We start from the raw sequence: 23,828 nt of genomic DNA on the forward strand, positions 1-23,828 counted from the left end.
TTTCTAGCAAAGTGTAGCCTGTATTGTCACTTTACTACTGTGAATGAATAAACGGCAGCTTGCCTTATTCACTTTACGGTTGTTGTCTGATTTTATGGTTCTTCCCTTACCCCAGTCTCCTATTGGGTTGTAACATATGTAAATGTAGTTACTGTAGTTACAGTCAAAGTATGTTAATGTAGTTACAGTAGCTATAGTCAAAGTATGTAAATGTGGTTACAGTAGTTACAGACAAAGTATGTAAATGTAGTTACAGTAGTTACAGTCAAAGTATGTTAATGTAGTTACAGTCGTTACAGTCAAAGTATGTAAATGTAGTTACAATAGTTACAGTCAAAGTATGTCATTGTAGTTACAGTAGTTATAGCCAAAGTATGTAAATGTAGTTACAGTAGTTATAGTCAAAGTATTTCTAAAACATGAACATGTACAGAATCAGTAAAATCTGTTCAAAACTCAAGTTTGACTTTTCTCTGTCTAATGCGTCTTCTCTGTCTTTATGTCTCTCTTGTGTTTTGTGACGGCTCCTCTGCTTGGTGCTCTTTGCTGCTGTGGAGCTTTGTGTCTCCAGGGCTGCAGACCTGTTTGGAGGGTCATCAGCAGCAGGAGTCACACCTGGGCCAGGTATGTGTCTCATGCTCACATAGGTGTGTTGTCCATTAGCCATCATAGATGGAGGTCACCCTGCTGATCAGAGGTGAGTGTAGCGATTGCAGCAGTAGATTTCATACTCAATCCCAAAATGTATAACTATAATCCATGACTCAAAATTATGCCTCCTGTGCAACATTAAAAGCACCATTTTCTCTACATTGTTGTGCCACACTCACTGTGGCTTTATCTTTGGAAAGCTCACCTGTGTAATTAAATCTCTGCCATTAGGGGAATAGGGGAAATTGAAATGTCAGTTCATTCCCATCTTTTTCCATGTCTTTGAATGCCTTTGACTATGCTGCTGCGAAACAATGTCATGCAAGTCATCACAAGCAGGTGGCATTCACAAGTCACATATTGGTATGCACACTCTGCAATAACCTCCTTATCATTTTTGTGAACTTTAACCCAGAAGAGTGCATGGGTATGAGGTGAACCATGGGCTTCAAATTCCACCTGGTGTAACATAATCAATTACACTGTCAAAAGGTTTATCTGGTGACATATTGACTTTTCTTAGAAATACATAGAAGTGTTGATCTAACATATGAGCAGTTGGATCATGACTTCTCCTGAAGAGACCACATCTGTGAGATGAGTTCAAATTATCAAAATCCCTGTTCATACCTTTCTGCTTTAAGGAGACTCTCAATCACGTCTTTCCTCCTCAGATCAGCAGAAGGAGTAAAATCATGTTGTTATTCCAAGTTGTCCGACCGTAGCAAATAGATGACTACATTGCCAAAATTTAGGTGTACTTCGGATTAGTTTGAGTAATCATAAAATTTCTTAATTTTCTGAAGAGAATTCTGGTTTGTCAGCTGAAGGTATGTTAGGTATAAAGCAAAGCAAGTTACTTCATGAATGGAACTTGTCTTGCAATCAAATGCTGTTCCAGTCTGTTTAAGATGTTGAGTTCTGTCTGAAACACTCTGAGCAGGGTTTGTCCCAAAACCAAATTTTCTGTGGCAGGCATAGCAAATCCACATTATACCTTGAGGTATGGCAAGGAAACGTGTGTGTGTGTGTGTGTGTGTGTGTGAGAGAGAGAGAGAGAAAGAGAATAAAGAAAGAAAAGAAAGACAGGAACGCAAGACTTGATGTCCAAAAAGGAGGCAATGACAAAATGTATTCATGTCCTGTGCAAGACTTCTGTGAACATTTTGACAACATTGTCCATGACCTTCATTTGTTCACATTTCTTATAATCCCTTTCTCCATTTTGTATTTTCACTTTATTACAATAATCACCGTTGGTGGCATGCTTCTCTTTAATAGCCACATTTTTTTTTCTATATGATGATACTCTTCTGTGGCATGCTTGTCTTTGCTGGCCAACTTTTTCTCCATATAATAACAGCACCATTTTCTCTTCATGCATGTGCCATGTCATTCAACATGGCCATGGCTTCAACATTCATTGTGGTTTGTTCTCTGGAAAGCTCACTTCGTGTGAAGTGTAATCACTTGGTGTATTGGGGAAATGGAAATGTCAGATCATTCCCTTCTTTTTGTATGTCTTTGAATGTCTTTGACTATGCTGCTGCACACTACAAACAAAGTGATGCATCTCACAAGGCCCATATTGGTCCACAAACTCTGCAATAATATCATCATCACTTAGCATCCTAAAGAGCTTTTCACCCAGAGAGTGCATGTATCCGAGTTGAACCACAGGCTTGCCATTCCACTTGCTGCTGACATAATGACTTCTCTCAGGAAGACATGAAAGCGGTTATCAAACATTTGAACAGTTTTTCCTATTCATCCAGGACAGGTAAAAAGGGTCGGGGTACAGCATCCATAGTCTCAGTGTCACTTGGTTTCAAACAAATTACATTTGATGAGTACACTTCTTTTTAATACCACTCCTTTGTTTTTAACAGTCCTCCTTTACTGTATGTGTGTCTGCCTACTTCTATCTGTGCAATATTAATCTCCTTCACCCATCCCTCACACCGCACAGTACTGCCATTCTTGTTCACACCCTGGTTTCTTGTATAGAGTACTGTAATTCACTCCTTTTGGTCTCCTTCTGAAGTCCATTCAAAAACTTCAACTGCTCCAGAACTCTGCTGCTCACATCATCACCAGAACCCCATCCATTAATCACATCACTCCCGTCCTCCAGCAGCTTCACAGCTGCTGGAGGACGGCTTTCCTGTTAAATATCACATTGACTTCAAGATCTTACTCCTCACCTTTAAGGCCATCCACAACCAAGCTCCTCTGTACCTCTCTGAGCTCTTGCACGTCCACACCCCCACCCGCACTCTCAGGTCTTTCTCTGCCATCCACCTCACTGTCCCTCAAGCCTGTCTGACCACCATGGGATCTAGAGCTTTCAGCCGCAACAAATTTATCACTGATAAATACCACTTACTCTCAATGATGTGAAACTTTACAAACTTCAGACTAATTCTTCTTCTTCTTCTTCTACTGAGTCTGATGAACCACCATGATGATGTACAGATATTTACATTGGATAATAAATACAATTATTTAGAAATGATCATAAATTAATTATTTCTAAAACATGAACATGTACAGAATCAGTAAAATCTGTTTAAAACTCATTTCAGTTCTAAGTTTGACTTTTCTCTGTCTAATGCTATGCTGTTGGACCAATCAAATTAAATGAAGCCTAAAAAGTATTCTGGTGTGTGTGTTCTTTGTTCCATATATGAGTTGTTCCACATGTGAAGCTGTGCTGGCAGGAATAGGAGGGGTTTTATCAGCTCCACCTTAAGGTGTTAAAGCTTCACCTCACTTCAGTAACAAAACACATGTCACTCATCTAAAGAGGAAAATGAGCTTTAAACAAGTGAGTGGAAAAAGGAGTCAACCAGAGTGGAAAGTTGTGATTCCTTATAGAGACAACTAGTGTCTGACTAAACACCTGAAAGAAGACAGGATGTGTCCAAACTCTGCTGCATCACATGAATGAAATATTGTTGAGTCACCTTGAAAATAAATATGTGGTGTAAAGTACTGCAACATGTGCTGTATGTGCAGAGCCATTCGTCACTGAGATACTCTGTCACACTGTAGATCTCAACAACTTCTTATTGTGAAAGTCTGCTCCTGTTCCCGCCCTTCCTGCCTGTCCTGCTTCATGACTCACTCCAGGTAACAGCTCACCTGTGTCAGAGCCTTTTCTCTCTTCGTCTTCAACACTTTGGACTGCTTGAAGAAGCTGTAAGTTGGCTTTGTTTGATACTTTAACAACAAGTTTGTCTTTAGTCTCTTTAGGGTTTGTTTCTTGCTCTGTGATGTTTGTAGTCATCGTTCACTTCTTATTTCAGGAGAAAGTTTGAAGACAAGTTGACGTGTTGTTGGATTATTGATTTATATGATGAACAGCTGATGTTCATTTTCTTTCTTCAGCCGTCAGAAAACAAATCAGTGTAAAGTCACACACAACATCACACCAATATTTCCTCTGGAACCTTTAAAACTTCAAGGTTTAGCTTTAGTGTGCGACAGGATTGCACAATGAAATGCAGTCACCATTTACAGCTGGCTCTGATATCAAGATTAATCTTTTACTGGACATTTTAATAACCTCTGTGGACTTTGGGCTCCTCACCAAGGTTCAAGCTTTACTGCCAGTATGCAACAGGATTGCTGTTCTATAAAACAGTCTCACAGATATCACTGATGCTCAGTAGATCAATCAATCAATCAATCAATTTTATTTATAAAGCCCAATATCACAAATCACAATTTGCCTCACAGGGCTTTACAGCATACGACATCCCTCTGTCCTTAAGACCCTCACAGCGGATAAGGAAAAACTCCCCAAAAAAACCCTTTAACGGGGAAAAAACGGTAGAAACCTCAGGAAGAGCAACTGAGGAGGGATCCCTCTTCCAGGACTGACAGACGTGCAATAGATGTCGTACAGAACAGATCAACATGATAAATTAACAGTAATCCATATGACACAGGGAGAGAGAGAGAGAGAGAGAGAGAGAGAGAGAGAGAGCGAGAGAGAGATATGCAGGTAATGACAGTATCTTACAACAACATTAATGGAAGTAATAATATCATAGTTATAGTTAAGTATGTATTAATATCTGGCAGTATACATGTGTGACAATAGTCATATGTGTATAATAACAGAAGAAGTATGACTAATGACTAATGATGGCAGCAGCAGCAGCAGGAGGCATCTGGCAGGACCACGGCAGCAGCACAACCACACACGTCACGCTGTCCAGGCACCGCTGTGATATGAGTTAATCTGAGAGACAGTGGAGCACAAAGGCTCCGGAGAAGAAGCCGAGTTAGTGACATCCAGAATGGCCGGGTTAGCTAGATGCAGTAATAGGATACGAGAGAGAGAGAGAGAGAGAAGGAGAGACGGGGCCCGGTGTATTATAGAGGGGTCCTCCGGCAGACTAGGCCTAAGTCAGCCTAACTAAGGGCTGGTACAGGACAAGCCTGAGCCAGCCCTAACTATAAGCTTTATCAAAGAGGAAAGTCTTAAGTCTAGTCTTAAATGTGGAGACGGTGTCTGCCTCCCGGACCGTAACAGGAAGATGATTCCACAGGAGAGGAGCCTGATAGCTAAAGGCTCTGGCTCCTGATCTACTTTTGGAGACTTTAGGGACCACGAGTAACCCTGCGTTCTCAGAGCGCAGTGTTCTGGTGGGATAATATGTTAGATATGTAGCAGATATGTTCTGGGTGGTTTAAATGGCCTGCTGCAGAGCTCTCCTGTCCTGGGCCGTGTACATCTCACACCAGTTTGTAATGGTCCCAGTCAGGATTCATCTATTGCTCCTCTGTAGAAGAGAACAAGAACTTGACATTGTAGTTTCCCTGAACCAGGGTAGAGATGTGTGATGACCATGACAGGTTCTCTGTGACGCTAAAACTGTTCACCTGCTCCACCTCAGCTCCACTGATGTAGACAGGGCTGTGTGTCTTCACCCTAAAGTCAATTATAAGTACGTTGTTCTCTGTGAACCATCCTGCATGATTTTTAGCTCCCTCAGTGTTGTTTGAAATCTGTTCCACAGCATTTATTTAGCTGACACATTTATCCAAAGAGACTTACAGTGGGAGCATTTAACCCTGTGGATACAACCCCGCAAACTGCAAGTACATCAGCTTCATCAAATACGCTGAACTGCTTCAAGCTCAACATCCAGAAACACTGAGACACAGAGAAACAGGACATCAGTCGATGCACCTAAAATATTGTGAAAACTTGTCACTTGTCAGCCTGCAGGGTTTTTTCAATGTAAAAAGAAAACTTTGAGATTAAGCTGTCACTCAAAGGTTTCAGGAGGATTTGCCAGACTGGTTGTAGATTTGTGATGTGATACTTTTCTTTGACATATCTGGCACTCGACTTTTTGGGAGTCATCTTTACAAATTTCTCAAACTACACAGATGATGTCTTGGACACCGTGTTAGTGTATTTATAAGTCTATCATGTGTTGTCAAACTGTCCCAGTTTCAGTAGTGCTGCACTGCTGGGGGCTGATGTTAGATGAGAGCACGTCAGAGTTACAAAACTATCACTAAGCTTAAATGTCCTTGTCTGAGAGGAACACACAAGTCATACTGAAGAAAACAGGCAGGTTGATGATGATCTTAAAGTACAGCTCACACTGAATCTACAAATTTGTGTATCGTGTGTGTGCTGGGCTGCAGCTGGATGACTCCATCTAGTGGAGTAGAAGTAGAGCAGCTGCTGTGTGACTGCATTCAGCTGACACTGATATGAAAGAGAAAATAACAGCAGCTGATCTTTTGACAGGAGAAATGATGTAAAGGAGAATTTGAGTTGATGTGCAGATGAATGATGTGTGTTTCCTCTCCAGATGAAAGTGTGTGTGAGTTGAGCAGCATGAATCGGTGTGAGGACAGAGAGGAGGGAGTCCCTCCCTCTCAAACCTCTCTGTGTGTGTTGTGTTCATAATGAATTCATGTGTCCATCAGGATCCATCAGAGACCAGACTCTGCTGGACCTGGACCTGGACCTGGACCTAAACCTGGACCTGGACTTGGACCTGGACCTGAACCCAGCTGTGTGTCCTTAAAGAGCGACATGTCAAAGGGTCGACTCATTGATTCTAAAGTCCATCAGCCCTCTGCTGCAGAGAGGTGAGCTCTTAATAACATTATAATTTTACTGATTCATGTTTTCACTGTTATTTATCCAGAGAAGTTCTTTTTAAACACTATGTTTATTTTTAGCATCGCTCTTCTTCTTCTTCTTCTTCTTCTTCTTCTTCTTCTTCTTCTTCTTCTTCTTCTTCTTCTCTGGTGTTTGATCCAATATTCTCTGTTTTTAATGCCTCCACTCCGTCAACAGCTGTGGCCGGAGACATCACGTCTCTGGGTTGTCCTTCCGTCTGTACGTCTCATTCCCGTGAACATGACATCACAGAAACACTGTCAGGGAATTTCTTCAGATTTGGCACAAACGTCCACTTGGACTCAAAGATGACCTGATTAGAATTTGGTGGTCAAAGGTCACTGTGACCTCACAAAACATGATGTTGGACATTACTCAAGAGTTCATATGCTGAGTTTTAGTCCTGGTTCGAGCCAATATTCACCTTTTTCTAGCCGTGGTTTGGTCCGTCATCTGTTGATTTGTTTAGCCCTGACTTTGTTCAGTCTTTTACAGAAAATGAACCAGTGATACACAGACTGCAGTAATTCAGTGTGAAGACCTTTTATTGTTTAGTTTATTAAACTTCTTGCTGCTGGTGACTGAAGACTGAAAAGTTCATTTCATCCTTTTTGTACTGAAGGTGTTTGCACACCAAGTCTGAACTCACTGATTGAAATACTTTTCTTGTTGATAGCAGGTAGTTTCTCCAGAACACACAGATTAACAAATCAACTCAAGAGTCCAGTGATCTCAGCAGTATGATAAATTGTACTACTCTTACCGTTCCTCTTTTGGAAAATTCCCTAAATACTGAGTTGTTTTGCCCTGCCATTTCTCCTTTACTCTTTCTGCTATGACCTGTGTCACTCACCGCTGACTATCAAACCCTCATGCTCTCTCTCTATTGTGGCTGGAGGATAAAAACATTCTTCTTTGGTAGTTTGTCTTCCAGACTAGACTCACCTGCACCCAGCTGTGTGTCCTTCAAGAGTGACCGGTCAAAGCATCAGCCTCTTGTGTTTAAAAATGGACGTGAACAACAGTAAGCTGAATATGACATTAATGTTTTTACTATTATTACATCATAGATGTAGTTTTGAAAGCATGAGTATGTCACAATACATTTTGAGCTGACTCTTCCTGAACAACAATGTACAGCTTTACTGAAGTGTATGTGTGACTCATAAAACTTGCATACTTTATAAAAACTTTTGTCCATGTCCCCTCCTGGGCTCCGTAGAGTTCTGTATCTGACAGCACCAAAACTGGAGCAAGTTTTTGAACAATAGATTTGTTCATTCAGTGTGTTGCAGCTCCACCTGGAGGCTGCCTGTAGACCTGTATCATCACTCCCCAGTTTCTGCTGTGTTGATCCTGATGTGTCCTTATAGGGAGTGACGGTGTCAGAGCCTACGATATCTACATATCAACTCTGTACTTATTCTGAATTCACATTATGATCCGTTCCACCTGAACTTGACTGAACTTTTCTTGTTGATAGCTGGTAGTTTCTCCAGAAGCTACTGTGGCTGGAAGGTAAAAAATCCTCTTTGTCTGTTTGTCCTTCAGGATCCATCAGAGACCAGACTCACCTGCACCCAGCTGTGTGTCCTTCAAAAGTGACCGGTCAATGTTTCGTCCTATTACGTTTAAAGCTGGACAACAGTAAGCTGAATATAACATTGATGTTTTAACTACTATTGTGTCACAAACCTGAGAAGGTGAGAGCTTTTGTCTCAGAGTGTGAGGTTGTTTTGTAGAAGCAGTAAGTTGTGTGTTTGTTACCTGGCAGTACTGAGCAGTAACTGTAGACTCAGAGTCAAAGATCCCTGAGGAGGAGTGGATCATCACTCCCAATCTCTGCTGTGCTGACACTGAGAATTTTCAATGTGATGAGAAGGAGTTTGAACTGGAGTCGATGACCTAAAAGCTGCAGAGAGCCGCAGACCAGACGGTGGATTCTCAGTGGGATCAGCTGTACTAACAACACTTGGTTATCAGAGGGAATGATCTGATTCAGTGTTCTTATAAAACATGAGCTGAATGATGATTGACCTTGTGTCTGTCTCTGTGTGGACAGTGTCTGTCTCTGTGTGGACAGTGTGTGTCTCTATGTGGACAGAGTCTGTCTCTGTGTGGACAGTGTTTGTGTGGACAGTGTCTCTGTGTGGACAGTGTGTGTCTCTGTGTGGACAGTGTCTCTGTGTGGACAGTGTCTCTGTGTGGACAGTGTGTGTCTCTGTGTGGACAGTGTCTCTGTGTGGACAGTGTCTCTGTGTGGACAGTGTGTGTCTCTGTGTGGACAGTGTGTGTCTCTGTGTGGACAGACATAATGTGAGCTGATTGTTGATGGTTCCTCCACAGAGTGGACCAGGAGAGCTCAGAGGTTCCCAGTGGTCAGTCTGCCCAGCAGCATCAAACACACCTGGACTCCATATTTATGGTCTGTACATGTACAACAACTACTTTGACATCTATTCTGTTCACAATCATCTCCATGCTGCATTTTTTACACCAGTGGATTGTCAGTGTGTCCAACATGGATCTGATGTTTGAGTGTGTCATTCATATAATATTCTGTTCCAGCTGCTGGAGGAGAACATCCTCACTTTTGTGAAGAAGGAGCTGAAGAAGATCCAGAAGGTTCTGAGTCCAGATTACCCAGAATGCTTCGAGAGTCAGAGGGAGGATGAGGAGGTGTTGGAGGGTGAGGATGAAGATCAGAGGAGGAGCAGCAGAGAGGCATTTCTGAAGATCACACTGCACTTCCTGAGGAGAATGAAGCAGGAGGAGCTGGCCGACTGTCTGCAGAGCAGTAAGAGGATTTCTATAAAGACTGAACAGGATGGAAAGAGGAAATGGAGGAAACATGGGAGGAGTTTACATTTACAAATTCTGCAGACACACTTCAATGTTTCAATTCTCTGATTTTCTGTAGGATCCACTCACTGATATCATTTGTTGTTTGTTTATTCAGGAACTGTTGCTGCAGCGTGTCGACGAAAACTGAAATCTAACCTGCAGGAGAAGTTCCAGTGTGTGTTTGAGGGGATCGCTAAAGCAGGAAACCCAACCCTTCTGAATCAGATCTACACAGAGCTCTACATCACAGAGGGAGGGACTGCAGAGGTCAATGATGAACATGAGGTCAGACTGATTGAAACAGCATCCAGGAAAGCAGACAGACCAGAAACAACCATCAGACAAGATGACGTCTTTAAAGCCTCACCTGGAAGAGATGAACCAATCAGAACAGTGATGACAAAGGGAGTGGCTGGCATTGGGAAAACAGTCTTAACACAGAAGTTCACTCTGGACTGGGCTGAAGACAAAGCCAACCAGGACATACAGTTCACATTTCCATTCACTTTCAGAGAGCTGAATGTGCTGAAAGAGAAAAAGTACAGCTTGGTGGAACTTGTTCATCACTTTTACTGAAACCAAAGAAGCAGGAATCTGCAGGTTTGAAGAGTTCCAGGTTGTGTTCATCTTTGACGGTCTGGATGAGTGTCGACTTCCTCTGGACTTCCACAACAATGAGATCCTGACTGATGTTACAGAGTCCACCTCAGTGGATGTGCTGCTGACAAACCTCATCAGGAAACTGCTTCCCTCTGCTCGCCTCTGGATAACCACACGACCTGCAGCAGCCAATCAGATCCCTCCTGACTGTGTTGACATGGTGACAGAGGTCAGAGGTTCACTGACCCACAGAAGGAGGAGTACTTCAGGAAGAGATTCAGAGATGAGGAGCAGGCCAGCAGAATCATCTCCCACATCAAGACATCACGAAGCCTCCACATCATGTGCCACATCCCAGTCTTCTGCTGGATCACTGCTACAGTTCTGGAGGATGTGATGAAGAGCAGAGAGGAAGGAGAGCTGCCCAAGACCCTGACTGATCTGTACATCCACTTCCTGGTGGTTCAGACCAAAGTGAAGAACATCAAGTATGATGGAGGAGCTGAGACAGATCATCACTGGAGTCCAGAGAGCAGGAAGATGATTGAGTCTCTGGGAAAACTGGCTTTTGATCAGCTGCAGAAAGGCAACCTGATCTTCTATGAATCAGACCTGACAGAGTGTGGCATCGATATCAGAGCAGCCTCAGTGTACTCAGGAGTGTTCACACAGATCTTTAAAGAGGAGAGAGGACTGTACCAGGACAAGGTGTTCTGCTTCGTCCATCTGAGTGTTCAGGAGTTTCTGGCTGCTCTTCATGTCCATCGAAAGTTCATCAACTCTGGAGTCAATCTGATGGCAGAACAACAAACAACATCCTGGTGGTCTAAAGTCTTCAGAGACAAACCTAAACTCATACATCTCCACCAGAGTGCTGTGGACAAGGCCTTACAGAGTCCAAATGGACACCTGGACTTGTTCCTCCGCTTCCTCCTGGGTCTCTCACTGCCAAAGAATCAGAAACACCTACGAGGTCTGCTGACACAGACAGGAAGTAGCTCAAAAACCAATCAGGAAACAGTCCAGTACATCAAGAAGAAGATCGAAGAGGATCTGTCTGCAGAGAGAAGCATCAACCTGTTCCACTGTCTGAATGAACTGAATGATCGTTCTCTAGTGGAGGAGATCCAACAGTTCCTGAGATCAGGACGTCTCTCCACAGATAAACTGTCTCCTGCTCAGTGGTCAGCTCTGGTCTTCATCTTACTGTCATCAGAAGAAGATCTGGACATGTTTGACCTGAAGAAATACTCTGCTTCAGAGGAGGCTCTTCTGAGGCTGCTGCCAGTGGTCAAAGCCTCCAACAAAGCTCTGTAAGTGGGATTTATTCATCAATAAATATTGCCGCAGTCTTTCAACAGGAGGAAAAATAACTTGTTTCCTTACTGTTGTCTGTTCAGACTGAGTGTCTGTAACCTCTCAGAGAGAAGCTGTGAAGCTCTGTCCTCAGTTCTCAGCTTTGTTAAGATCAAGAAACTCATTTATGTTTTTTGTGACTTTGATTACTGGACATCTGTTTATTTGTCCTTCAGTCGTGGTTAGTTGTCACGTCTCCAACATGTTTAGAGTAAAACAGCAATGATTGTAACCTGTACTGGGAAGAGATCATATAAACTGTGTCACCAAAAGTCCACACTCAACATTTCAACATGAATATCATTTGTCTTGTTGTTCATTATTTCCTCTTCAGACTGAGTGGCTGTAACCTCTCAGAGAGAAGCTGTGAAGCTCTGTCCTCAGTTCTCAGCTCCCAGTCCTCCAGTCTGAGACACCTGGACCTGAGTAACAACAACCTGCAGGATTCAGGAGTGAAGCTGCTGTCTGCTGGTCTGCAGAGTCCACACTGTGCTCTGGAAACTCTCAGGTCAGGATTCATTAATCCATTAAAGACCTTGAATGAATGAATTCTAAACTTAAATATATTTACAGTTCACTGTTTATTAATATGCATTGTCCCTGATAAATAAACAAATAAATAAATAAATAAATCTGATAGAGTTGCCACTGTGAGCATGTTAGCATTATGGGATTATTATGTAGCTCAAAGCACCTCTGTGTCTAAGTCCATCCTCACAGAGCTGCTAGCATGACTGTAGACTCTTTAACATTCAGATCACAATGACATGGTTACAGTTAAGTCTCTGATTCAGTCATTGTATTGATCAGTTATTGATTTGGAGACAGTTTCTTCTTGTGTTTGAGTGACACAGCAGGACCCTCAGATGATCTGCCATGTGTGTTGTTTTGTGTGTTTGCAGTGTGTCAGGCTGTCTGATCACAGAGGAAGGCTGTGCTTCTCTGGCCTCAGCTCTGAGCTCCAACCCCTCCCATCTGAGAGAGCTGGACCTGAGCTACAATCATCCAGGAGACTCAGGAGTGACGCTGCTGTCTGCTGGACTGAAGGATCCACACTGGAGACTGGACACTCTCAGGTATGAACACTGGTGGAACATAAAAAGGAGATATTTGTGTAGGAGGTCTCCAAGGAGAACATCTCCAGGAACAAAAATGATAATTGCCTGTTGGTAATAACTGATGCAGTTTGGACAGATCTCTGCATGTTAAAGGAACTCAGACGCTACATTCGTCCATGTGTGCATGCTGAAAGAGGAAGTGCTGCTCTGACCCCCCTCCTCCTTTCAGGGTGGAGCCTGGTGGAGTCCGATGGTTGAGACCAGGTCTGAGGAAGTGTAAGTGTGTTTTTAATTTGATTCAGGAAAGCAAAACATCTTCAAACTGTGACATCACTCATTCAAATTTCTGAGTGTCAATATATCAGTTCCTCCAGGATGGGGTGGCCTTTTTTTGGGACTGATGTGGCCTGAAATGTCATGGACACAATGAGTATAGAAGTGGAGAGAAAGAGAGCCACCCCCTCTCTCTGTCAAACTCAGATCAAATGTTAAATCTAATCAGTGCTGATCAAATATGAACCAAGATTCAGTGACTGTGTTGCCTATTTCTCACCTCAAATGTTTTCAGAAACATACTTCAGTGAAGTGTTTCACTTTAATACGAGAACATTTGTTACCAGACGTCTGTGGATTTTTGTTCCTGTCTTTAATTAAGATAAGATTGTTGCACAAACCACACTCTTGATTAAAATAGGAACAGGGTAGGCTGAGGAGGATTGCGAGATATGCTGAGATCACGAGACTATGGTGGTGAGATCGTCATTCAACATGGCAGCGCCCTGCTGCTAGATCGGATTCAACACTTCTTCTACTTTTGTGCCAAAATATAATATGCATATATACTATGCAAATAATAAATAATGTGCAAATATGAAAAAAAAACATCCTGGCTGCATCACACCCAGCCAACACAGCACGATATCATATGCGATTTAGTGTGGAGAACTTAAAAAGATTCATCGATCACTGTTACCACCAGTTCACAATGGAGGGAGAAATCAATAACCCAGACCACCTGACTCCCAAACCGGCCAAAAGGAAAAGACAGCATTAATCCACTGACACCAATGACCCACACACCACCAATATTAGGGACAGTATAGGGACAGTGACAAAAAAAAAAAAAGATGTTCACAGCATCAAAGACCTGAAATTGAGTCTCAAATTTACTCACTATCTAATCTCCAGAGAGAAAACATCAACCTCTGCACTTCAGTCTAACTGTTCACTTCTCAAAAGGACATAAATCAAAAAGAAAACAAAATATTGAAAGAAACTTTTCTTGACATTCAAACATGAAGCATGCCTGATAATCTAATCTTTTCTTACATCCCTGACAACACAATAGACAACAGTGATGCATTCATCAAAAACTTCATATTCAGGGTGCCCACTAGCTCACCTGGTAGAGCAGATGCCCCATGTACAGAGACTGTGTCCTTGCCACAGCAGCCGCGGGTTTGATTCCAACCCTTGGACCTTTGCTGCATGCTATTCTCTTCCCTTTCATGCTACAACTGTAGCTACAACTACAACTCTATTAAATAAATGCAATAAAGCCCCCACAAATATCTTTAAAAAGCAGGAGTCTCATGATAACAGAGAGACAGAATCAATACGCTGCACGCAGCTCCACAATGAATTGAGATCTGACCTGTTTTTAAAAAGTCACATTTGTGGTAAAGTTGTGGTGATTGGATGAATTTGAGTTCAGTGTTGTGATGGCAACCTCCTGGAGGAAGTGATCAATGAACAGATGATGGATGAATAACTGCAGCTGTATTGTGTCTTCTTCTCTCCATCAGATTCCTGTGAACTCACCATCGACACAAACACAGTAAACAACAACCTCAAACTGTCTGACAACAACAGGAAGGTGACACGTGTGGAGGAGGATCAGTCATATCCTTATCATCCAGACAGATTTGACAGGTGGAGGCAGCTGCTGTGTAGAACTGGTCTGACTGGTCGCTGTTACTGGGAGGTTGAGTGGAGAGGAGGGGTTGATATTTCAGTGAGTTACAGAGGAATCAGCAGGAGAGGAGACAGTGATGACTGTGTGTTTGGAAGGAATCATCAGTCCTGGAGTCTGGAGTGCTCTGCTGGTGGTTACTCTGTCAGGCATAATAACAGGAGAATAGAACTCTCCTCCTCCTCCTCCTCCTCCTCTGGTAGAGTAGCAGTGTATGTGGACTGTCCTGCTGGCACTCTGTCCTTCTCCAGAGTCTCCTCTGACACACTGATCCACCTCCACACCTTCAACACCACATTCACTGAACCTCTTTATCCTGGGTTTGGGCTCTGGTTGTTTGAGTCATCAGTGCGTTTGTGTTCTCTGTAGGAGCGAGAGTCTCCTCCTGTTAGAGAAACCTTCTCACTGCTGAACACATGAGTTGAGTGTGTACAGGATGTCACACAGCTGATGTTAGTTCTGTCCCACCATGTGTCCCTGGTTAGATTCTGGTGGGGGACCTTTGCTTTATGTCCCACCCCTCTCTGTCTCTCTCTGTGTCCATGTTTGCTGTCTGCAGCCCCGACGTATCTGTAAAGGCAACATGTAAATGATGGATTATCAAATCAATCATTGTTTATGACACTGAACTTCTGAACACATTGTCCCTGACTGTGTGTGAATAAAGACTTTATACTGCTGACTCATCATTGTTTGTTGTGTCTCACTGATGTCAAACTTTACAAACTTCAGACTGACTCTACTTTTTCTACTGAGTCTGATAAAACAAGGTGACCTGCTTCATTTATTTGTTGTTTTACAGCACAATAAAATGTGAGCTGTAGCTCCTTCACACTGCACACATACAACATATATACATATATTTACATTAAAAAAATTCATACAGCCAGTCTTTGGGCACATCTCCTCTCACCACATACCTCTGAGTTGTGTGTTTTGTTTCCTTTGTTTTACATTTCAATTCCTCCTCTCCTGGCCCTACTGACCTCACAGATTCCTCCATTTATCTGCTCCTTATTTTTAATATTTTATGGCAAACTTTTTTAGTTTAAAAGTTTTTCCACCTTTTTTGTGATCAAACGTTTGAGCAGCTGTCACAGAATTTATGCTCAAGAGACCAAATCTCTGAGACCAGTTAAAATTACCAAAATTTCTATTCATACCTTCTTGCTTAAAGAGACCCTTTATTATTTCTTTCCTCCTCAGATCAACAGAAGGAGCAAAACCATGTTGGAATTCAATGTTGTCTGACCATAGGAGGCAGATGTCTTGGAACACCTTGCCAAAATATCAGTGTACTTCGGATTGGTTTGAGTAACTTTTATCCATCATCAAATTTACAGTTGTAGTCCATTAAAAAAAAAAAAAAAAACTATCATCAGCATTAAGCATGCTTGCACTAAAGTACTTGCACAGTGTCAATATTTCTTCACAAGTACCTCTTTCACCTAGGAAAAGAGTTTGAACACACTTCGCTTCATTTGTTTCATCCAGTAAAATTTTGAGAGGACAGTTCCCTTCTGCAGGAGCAACATAAAACACACAACTGAAGTACTGACCACAGACCTCTTAGGCCACATCAACTGGTTATAAACACATGTCCATCAACATACTTTACTGTTATCCATGAAACACAAATTTGTCATTGTTGTTGTTGATATTCATAGCTGTACAGTTTTCTGTTCTTTGAAGTACATTGGTGTTTTCTGCAAAATTTGATGGAACACAAACAGTTGGCCCCAACACTCCATTTATACACCTTCTGGCAAAACAAGTTACTTCATAAATGCAGTGTGTCTTGCAATTAACCCTATGGGCCCGAACGATGCATAGTGCGTCCAAATTCACACCTGTTCTTCTCTATTGATTTTCTCCGCGACTGTGCGTCATAGCGAGAAGCCATATCACGTGAAACAGTGGAATTGTAGCTTTCCAACAAGACCAAGCACTTGTCGGTAGTCCAATGTTTTCACAGTGAAAAACGATAAAGTTACACTAAAATTCTGTATAACAGAGCTTTCATACAGCTCTGCACACACATAACTCTTGGATGGATTACTCGCGAATGCAGGCTCACACAGAAATGACACGCATATCACATGAAAGCGCAGGAGCAGAGCTTTCCAATGATACCACACACATCCAGATTTGGTTGACTATAAATCCAGATTAATTGTCTACAAAATAAAAACCTGACGAATTTCTTTACAATCCATTATACAGATCTTGTTATCAGTCACTTCATATAGTGAGGAATATCATATCTTACCACGTCTTAGGCTTGCGTGTGTTTCTCCCTGTCTATCCACATTTGTAGTCCGGCTTTCAAGATGCAAATATCTCCATATTGTCCAGTTGACACGCCATCAAACTTTGTATGACAAGACCAGCCACTTCACATTTACGCACCCAGACAACTGTAGCCTAATTATGCATGCTGACAGGGCCCAGGTCACCATATACATTGAGGGTGACACGTGCCCCCCCCCCCACCTCCCCAAAACAAGATATAGCATGTGTATGTAGCGTTTATAATGACTGTGATATGAGCTTAAAAGTAAAGACAGTAAAAATATCCCAAAAACCCCTAGGGCCCATAGGGTTAAATGTTGTTCCAGTGTGTTCGAGATGTTCAGTTCTGGTGGAATACTTTCCTGATGTAAAGTGTTTGCAGCACTTTGAGCAGGGAGCTCACATGTCTCACTACACTGACAAGGGTAAATTTTAGTTGTTTCAGCCATGGCAAGGGAAGCAACACTTGGACTTGTTGCATGAGCTTCTTTCTTGCAATTCAAGACATGATGTCTGAAAAGGAGGTGATGACAAACTTTACAAACATATTTAAAGTTCTGTGCTAGATTTTTGTGAACATTTTAACATTATCCATGACCTTCATTTCTTTACATTCTTTATAATCCCTTTCTGCATTTTGTATTTTCATTCATTCATTCATTCATTCATTCATTTTCTAACCGCTTCATCCTCTTGAGGGTCGCGGGGGGGCTGGAGCCTATCCCAGCTGACACTGGGTGAGAGGCAGGGTTCACCCTGGACAGGTCACCAGACTATCACAGGACTGACACATAGAGACAGACAACCATTCACACTCACATTCACACCTACGGACAATTTAGAGTTATCAATTAACCTAGTCCCCAATGTGCATGTCTTTGGACTGTGGGAGGAAACCACAGTGCCCGGAGAGTATGAGCTGCCCAGTTCTGGAACTCATAACCACCACACATTCGCAATATTGAAACAAGCAAAGCCTTCAAACATACTCTAAAACTATGGTTAAAAGATAATCAAGCCTGCGATCACAATCAATAGTCCATACTAATCCTATAATTCTGTCTATCTGCTTGCATGCCTCTCTGCCTCCATATTGCCTGCTTGACTGACTATCTGCTTGTCTGTTTCGCTTGCTTACATGTTGCTTAAATGTGCATTGCGTTTTGTTTTGTATTGTTCTGTATTGTTTTGTTCCTGGTTTCCTGCCAATATGTTGCATTGCTACTATGTTTGTCTGTTTGCCTGATGTAGCCTACCTGCCGGCTGAAGCTTATTTTCCTGTCTTTTAATGTGCTTGATGTGCTTTCCATTGATTTATGTGCCACTTCTTGTCTTTTACTGTGTGTGTTATGCCTTCTATTCTGATCCATGTGCTTTTATATGTGCTGTATATTTTACTGTTATTACAAAATGTCTATTGTAATGTTTTTGTTTCCTTTTAGCAGGCATTTAACACCTTGCTTAGGAACTGCAGTTGGAAACTAGCTACTCAGCTAAAACTGGCACATTTACAGAAATGTTCATTAATGTGCACTGTCCCTGTACAAATAAACAAATGGATGAATGAAATATCATGTTTACAGAAGACGTAGTTTACATGATGTTTTACAGTCACATTGTCTGGTTTGAGAGCTAGAATATTCACTCAGGATTTTATGCAACATTATTGGAGTCCATGTTTTGAAATTGTAAAATAAAACTAAAGAAGAGAACTGAAACATTTGCAGCTGTTTTTGTAATATTCAGTATAATTATTATAGCAAGTGATTACATGACGTATTTTTTTTCACCTGACATGCAATTTTTTTGGCATTTGGTGCTATTTTCCACAGAAAAATCACATAAAAATGCTGGAATTTTTATCACAATTTTTGACAAAATTGGCAGAAAATTCAAAGGTTTTGGGACGCAAATTCAAGTTTTTTTGCCACAAGATCCTGGAGGGACTGTATAATATGGCAATCATAGCGTTGCATGTTGGAAAAAAATTTAAAAAAAAGTCACAGTATAGTATGTCGAAAGAATTGTAAAAACAAATAAACATTTGAAAAAGGAAACAGGAAACAGGAAAGTATGTTGAAAATAAGTGCATCCAGCAACTGACAAGAAAAGTCATACACCAGGAATTCAAAAAAGTGATAGTATGTTTAACAAATAAACCCAAAAAAGTCATAGTATAGCAGGTAAAAGGGTTAGCATGTATATAATATATAGCATGTATAATATAGCATGAAAAATAGAATGGCTAAAAGTCCTTGTTACATTTTTCCATGAGTGAATGGGTGATTACCCTACACTGTGTTGCTCTTGAAGCTCTGTGGGCCTCAACTCTAGCTCCTCCTCCCCTCTCTTGTGCCATTGGCTGGGAACCAGTAGCCAGTCAGACCATCTGGGATTTATAAAGGCCGATGAACTGCTCTTCTGGTCCTCATTTTGCTGCCATTTCTTGCTTTGCTGGTGTGTTGGTGAGCCACTCTGTCTACATATTCCAGAGCACGCCGTGTCTTTGTAAACTTGAGAAAGCAAAGATTGTTGTAGTATTGATCTGTGTTGAACTACTGTTACCTGTTCCGCCAGTTTTGTTGTTGGTAGATTCACGTCTGTTTAACTACTGTGAACTGTAACACAGGCCATGTTGTTGTTAGATTTGTCTTTGTGATGCCACTGTTACCTGTTGAGTTTTACTTGTCCTAATTCATGTTAACAGGAGGCTCTGTACTATGTCTTATTTTTCAGTTGGTTAGCTCTGTGCCTTGTTTGTGTCTAGGTCTATTTTGTTTGTTATTTTGGCCAGCGCTCTCCCCGACAATTTTCTCATGCCTCCAGGACTGGCAATGAAAGGGTTAAAAGCAACACCTGACTCCTCATTTTCCTCATTTGGACTTATGTTGCATCCCTGACCCCTACACCACCATGGGGAACATAACAGTCACTTTATAGTATGTCAGAAAAAGTCATAGTATACTATGTCAAAAAAAACTGCTAAAGAAGGCACACTATGGTATTTTGAATTTTTTTTTTTTAAATAAAAAAAATAGTCAAACTATATTTTGTTGTTGAAAAAAGACATACTATACCCTGACTGCTTTTTACATACTATACTATTACTTTGAGTTTCCATTCATGAAAAGCCTAAATAAGGATGATTTACTGCAGATGATATCATATGAAGTTCATATGATCAGCTCCTCTCTCACCTGTAGAGTCAGCTGATCAGCCTGCAAACTAAAACGCACACATTTAAACCAATAACAATAAACAACTATATCAAATATAAAACACATGCCTGTCAAGCTAGCTCGACCCCCGGGGCTCAGTTGTACTTACGTGTTCTCTGTTTCATCCTTGTTGGTCCACGGTGAAAATTCACAACATGAAATTTTGAAGATTGCAAGTAACGAACGCAACACTCTCCCAGTTAATGAACCCTCACACACACTTTCACAAACACTTCTGTGTGGCGTACCTTAGGTGGGGTTTGAGCACGCAGCTACTGATCAGCAGTTGATGACCTTCACTGCTGGACCATCTCTGAGGCCAATCAGTACTAAGAACCAGAGAGACAAATAAGATCAGACTGAAGCAACAGAAACTTCATCAAACTGACAAACTGTCTCACTGTTCCGTGTGAGTCACTTCATTTCTCAGAATCCTCACAGCTCAGTGGGTAGACAAACTGATCCTTAGTCAGATGGTTATGGGTTCAAATCCCACCTAAGTTCTGTTTGTCTTTTCCTTCTGTTTCATAAAGGTGTGAGAAATTTCAGCTGACATATGACTCACTTCTCTGTGTAGTTTACCTGTCGTGGTGTTCTTTACATGTGAAGGTTTTTACACTCTAAAAATACTTGATGTCATTTTTAATTCATGTTAAAGTTGTAAAAAGGTAAATCTGAACGGATTGTTCTCCACTACAATATCCCAGGCTTAACTGAGAGCCTGCAGATGATCCATTCAAAGCCCTCAAAGGACAGCTTTACTCTTTAATAAGTCATATGCAGGTGAAGGTCACATGATCAGCTCATCTATTATCTACAGAGTCAGTTGATCAGCCTGCAGACTTGAACACAGCCTTTGATTCTACCGTCTATGTCTCCATCTACTGGCTGAATACTGGTACTGACACTGACACACATTTTTCTAAACATGATAAACTGTGAAGACTGTCTGGACTGGAGGACAAATTCAACGTCCATGTTTACACAGTATTGTCCCCTGTCATGAGACACTGTGGGGACATCCACTCATTTCATTCTTCTTCTTCTGTGGCCAAAAACTATTTCAAATCCAAATAACACATTTAGAGTCTGATTCAAATCTTTTTTTAAGAAAAATAAAATAAAATGAGTCATTACTGAAGAAATCCAGAAAAAAACATTGATGGAACAGCTGATTCCAAACTTTATATTTTAAAGGAACCAACCGAAGGAAGTAGTGCACAGAGTAAATGAAACCCTTTAAACCCTGATTATTTTTGTTCCTAACTGCACTTCCATTATTTCACTGATTACTGTAAAACTTCAGTTTAACACCCAGTCCCTTTAACCAGACACATGTTGACCAATAAAGGCCCGTCTCAATTAGAGGCCTGGTCTGGTTGCCAAGCAGTTCATTTTCTTTATACAAGTTCTTCGGATGTTTAAACCCGGGTTGTTGTCTACCTCAAATGATGTGTCCATTCCTGGATTACCCTGTAAGTTATTCATATTCCTTCAGTCTGTCGGGGTCCTCAGGTCAAAAGGTTCATCCATAAAAATGAATCCAAGTTGTGAGGATTGTTTTATCAGGACAAAGTGGTTTTGTGTCGGTGTTCCCAGTGCTGTAACTCTCTCTGATGCTCCGTCTGTCAGAGTTAGACCAAATTAATGACTCATAATTTATATGTTATCTGGAGCCTAATTCTTAAAGAACTAATATTCAGACTGGTTTAAAAACACTTGGACTGTATTTCCTGATCTTTGCTGAGCAGCAGTTTGTGTGACAGGAATTAAAGGCCTGTCTCAAATACAGGCCTGTTGACTTCAGTCAGTGAAGCTATTAAGTGAAGTTTCACTGTATTTTTGTTCTTCTTTGCTCTTCACTTCCATTATTTCACCACAGATTATATGTGCATGAATCAGTGGGTTGAATCAGCGGCCCACAGATTCAGCAGAGATGATAAACGCCATCTCAGGTGGATCAGATGAAGATTATCTGCCGGCGTGGTTTCACAGCGACGATAACTTCAGACTCTTCAGGCTCCTTGTTGGGACGAAGCTCAAGTGAGGACTCACCTGAGGAGACAAAACTGTGATGAGTCATGGTTAAAATATCAAATATCTACAGTCAGACCGCCGTAAACGTTCCTGATCACACTCCTGCTCCTGAGAGGATCAACTGCTTTTATATTAATGACCCTGTGACCTTTCCTCTGGCGCCACCCACAGGACAAACTCTACATCTTTAGCTCCAAGAAAAGTCAAATCACCACGACAAACTCATACATACCGTGTAATCCATCAGAAGGGAAGCTGTCTTTAATTATTCCAGGACATCGTGATGAGGGCCGAGTTTCTATCATATCTAGACCTGAAGGATCTGCACCTCCTTTTGCCTCCATCGTTACAGCTCTGTAAGACAGAGAGGACGGTCAGGTGTGTCGGCTCCACCGAGGTCAACACTGTGTCGATATTTAGCTTTTTGTGTAGTATAAATATATGAATTTTATATGTTATACTTGTGCGTTACTGTGTGGCAGATACATTAAAACTTTACACTTCAACAACAACAACAACAACAACAACAACAACAATGCTGTGGTTAACAATAACTTTATTATTATGGTGTGGGAGAGATCATGTTTGGGCCCAGTTACGCCCCAGTAAAAAAACAGCTGCTTTTTGTGGCACTATCGCAACAGGAAACGCATCGATACCTCGGCTGTGCAACACTTTATACGCAACTCACCTCCACCAGTGCGGCTCACACATTAATGCATCAGCGTTAATAATCCCTTTGATATCTAAACATTAAGACCGTGACAGGAAGCACAGTGAGAACTTTCATCTTTGTTACTTTAAGATTTACGTTGTTGTATACGAGTGTTTCCTCCTCCCTCTGACCTGAGAGCAGCTTTGCTCCTCTGTGAGGCGCAGCTCCACTTCACACTTCAGCTAGATCTCGCCATCCTTCCTGGAGAACTGGAACATGTTGAAAGAGAAGGAGTTGGACGTTCCCTCGTCGCTTTCCTCCTCCTGCTCCTCCGTCAAGTCTTCGCCACATCTGCTCAGAAACAGGAAACCACACATGATGACATCAGCAGCTGATCCTGGCAGCCACTGACAGAGTCTCACCTGCCAACGATGAGGTCATATGGTGAAACTCCATCAGCTGACTGCTCTCTGGTTGCATGGCAGGATCTGGTCACCATGGCGACCTTGCTGTCATCCAGCCCTGTCGTCACCCAGATCTTCTGGAGTCCATAACGTTATCATCCAGTCCATCAACCAAACGTATCTTTCTATCACGTAAATGTTAAAACAAGGTGAGGTTGAAGCACAGGGGCTGACATGGTGAATAAATGTATGTGTGTGTGTGTGTGTGTGTGTGTGTGTGCTGGTCTGGATGTGTAAATATGCAACCCTCTGTTACACCTTCTGCGCACCCGACTGAGACTCGTCATGACTTTGCCGTGGCTTCGCAGGGAAGTGACGAGCAGAAACAGCATCTCTTTTGTGCTTGTTGAGAGCACGTGTCAACCTGCCGCCAAAGCCAACGCCACAAATATATGATGACATTCAAAGCTGTGTTTGAAAACCTCAACTGATGCTGCAAATGTAAAAAAAGAAGTGTCATTCAGTACAGCGCTGGTGTTATCTGTGTTTAGCTTACAGAGCCCTTCCTGGTCACATGACAGTGT

The 23,828-nt window shown here is 41.8% G+C and overlaps 1 long non-coding RNA gene and 1 pseudogene across 1 annotated transcript; one reads left to right on the forward strand and one right to left on the reverse strand.

The window, feature by feature from the left end:
- Positions 1–448: 448 nt before the first annotated feature.
- LOC125884808 (NACHT, LRR and PYD domains-containing protein 3-like) lies at positions 449–15,327 on the forward strand (annotated as a pseudogene).
- A 5,372-nt stretch (positions 15,328–20,699) lies between these two features.
- On the reverse strand, positions 20,700–23,464 carry LOC125884870 (uncharacterized). The gene is made up of 3 exons (XR_007448768.1): positions 23,032–23,464; positions 22,418–22,539; positions 20,700–22,203 (listed from the first exon to the last, which is right to left on the reverse strand). It is a non-coding gene; the product is annotated as an uncharacterized LOC125884870 (long non-coding RNA).
- Positions 23,465–23,828: the final 364 nt, after the last annotated feature.

This window comes from Epinephelus fuscoguttatus, linkage group LG24, assembly GCF_011397635.1.
Source record: "Epinephelus fuscoguttatus linkage group LG24, E.fuscoguttatus.final_Chr_v1".
Lineage (NCBI taxonomy): Eukaryota > Metazoa > Chordata > Actinopteri > Perciformes > Serranidae > Epinephelus > Epinephelus fuscoguttatus.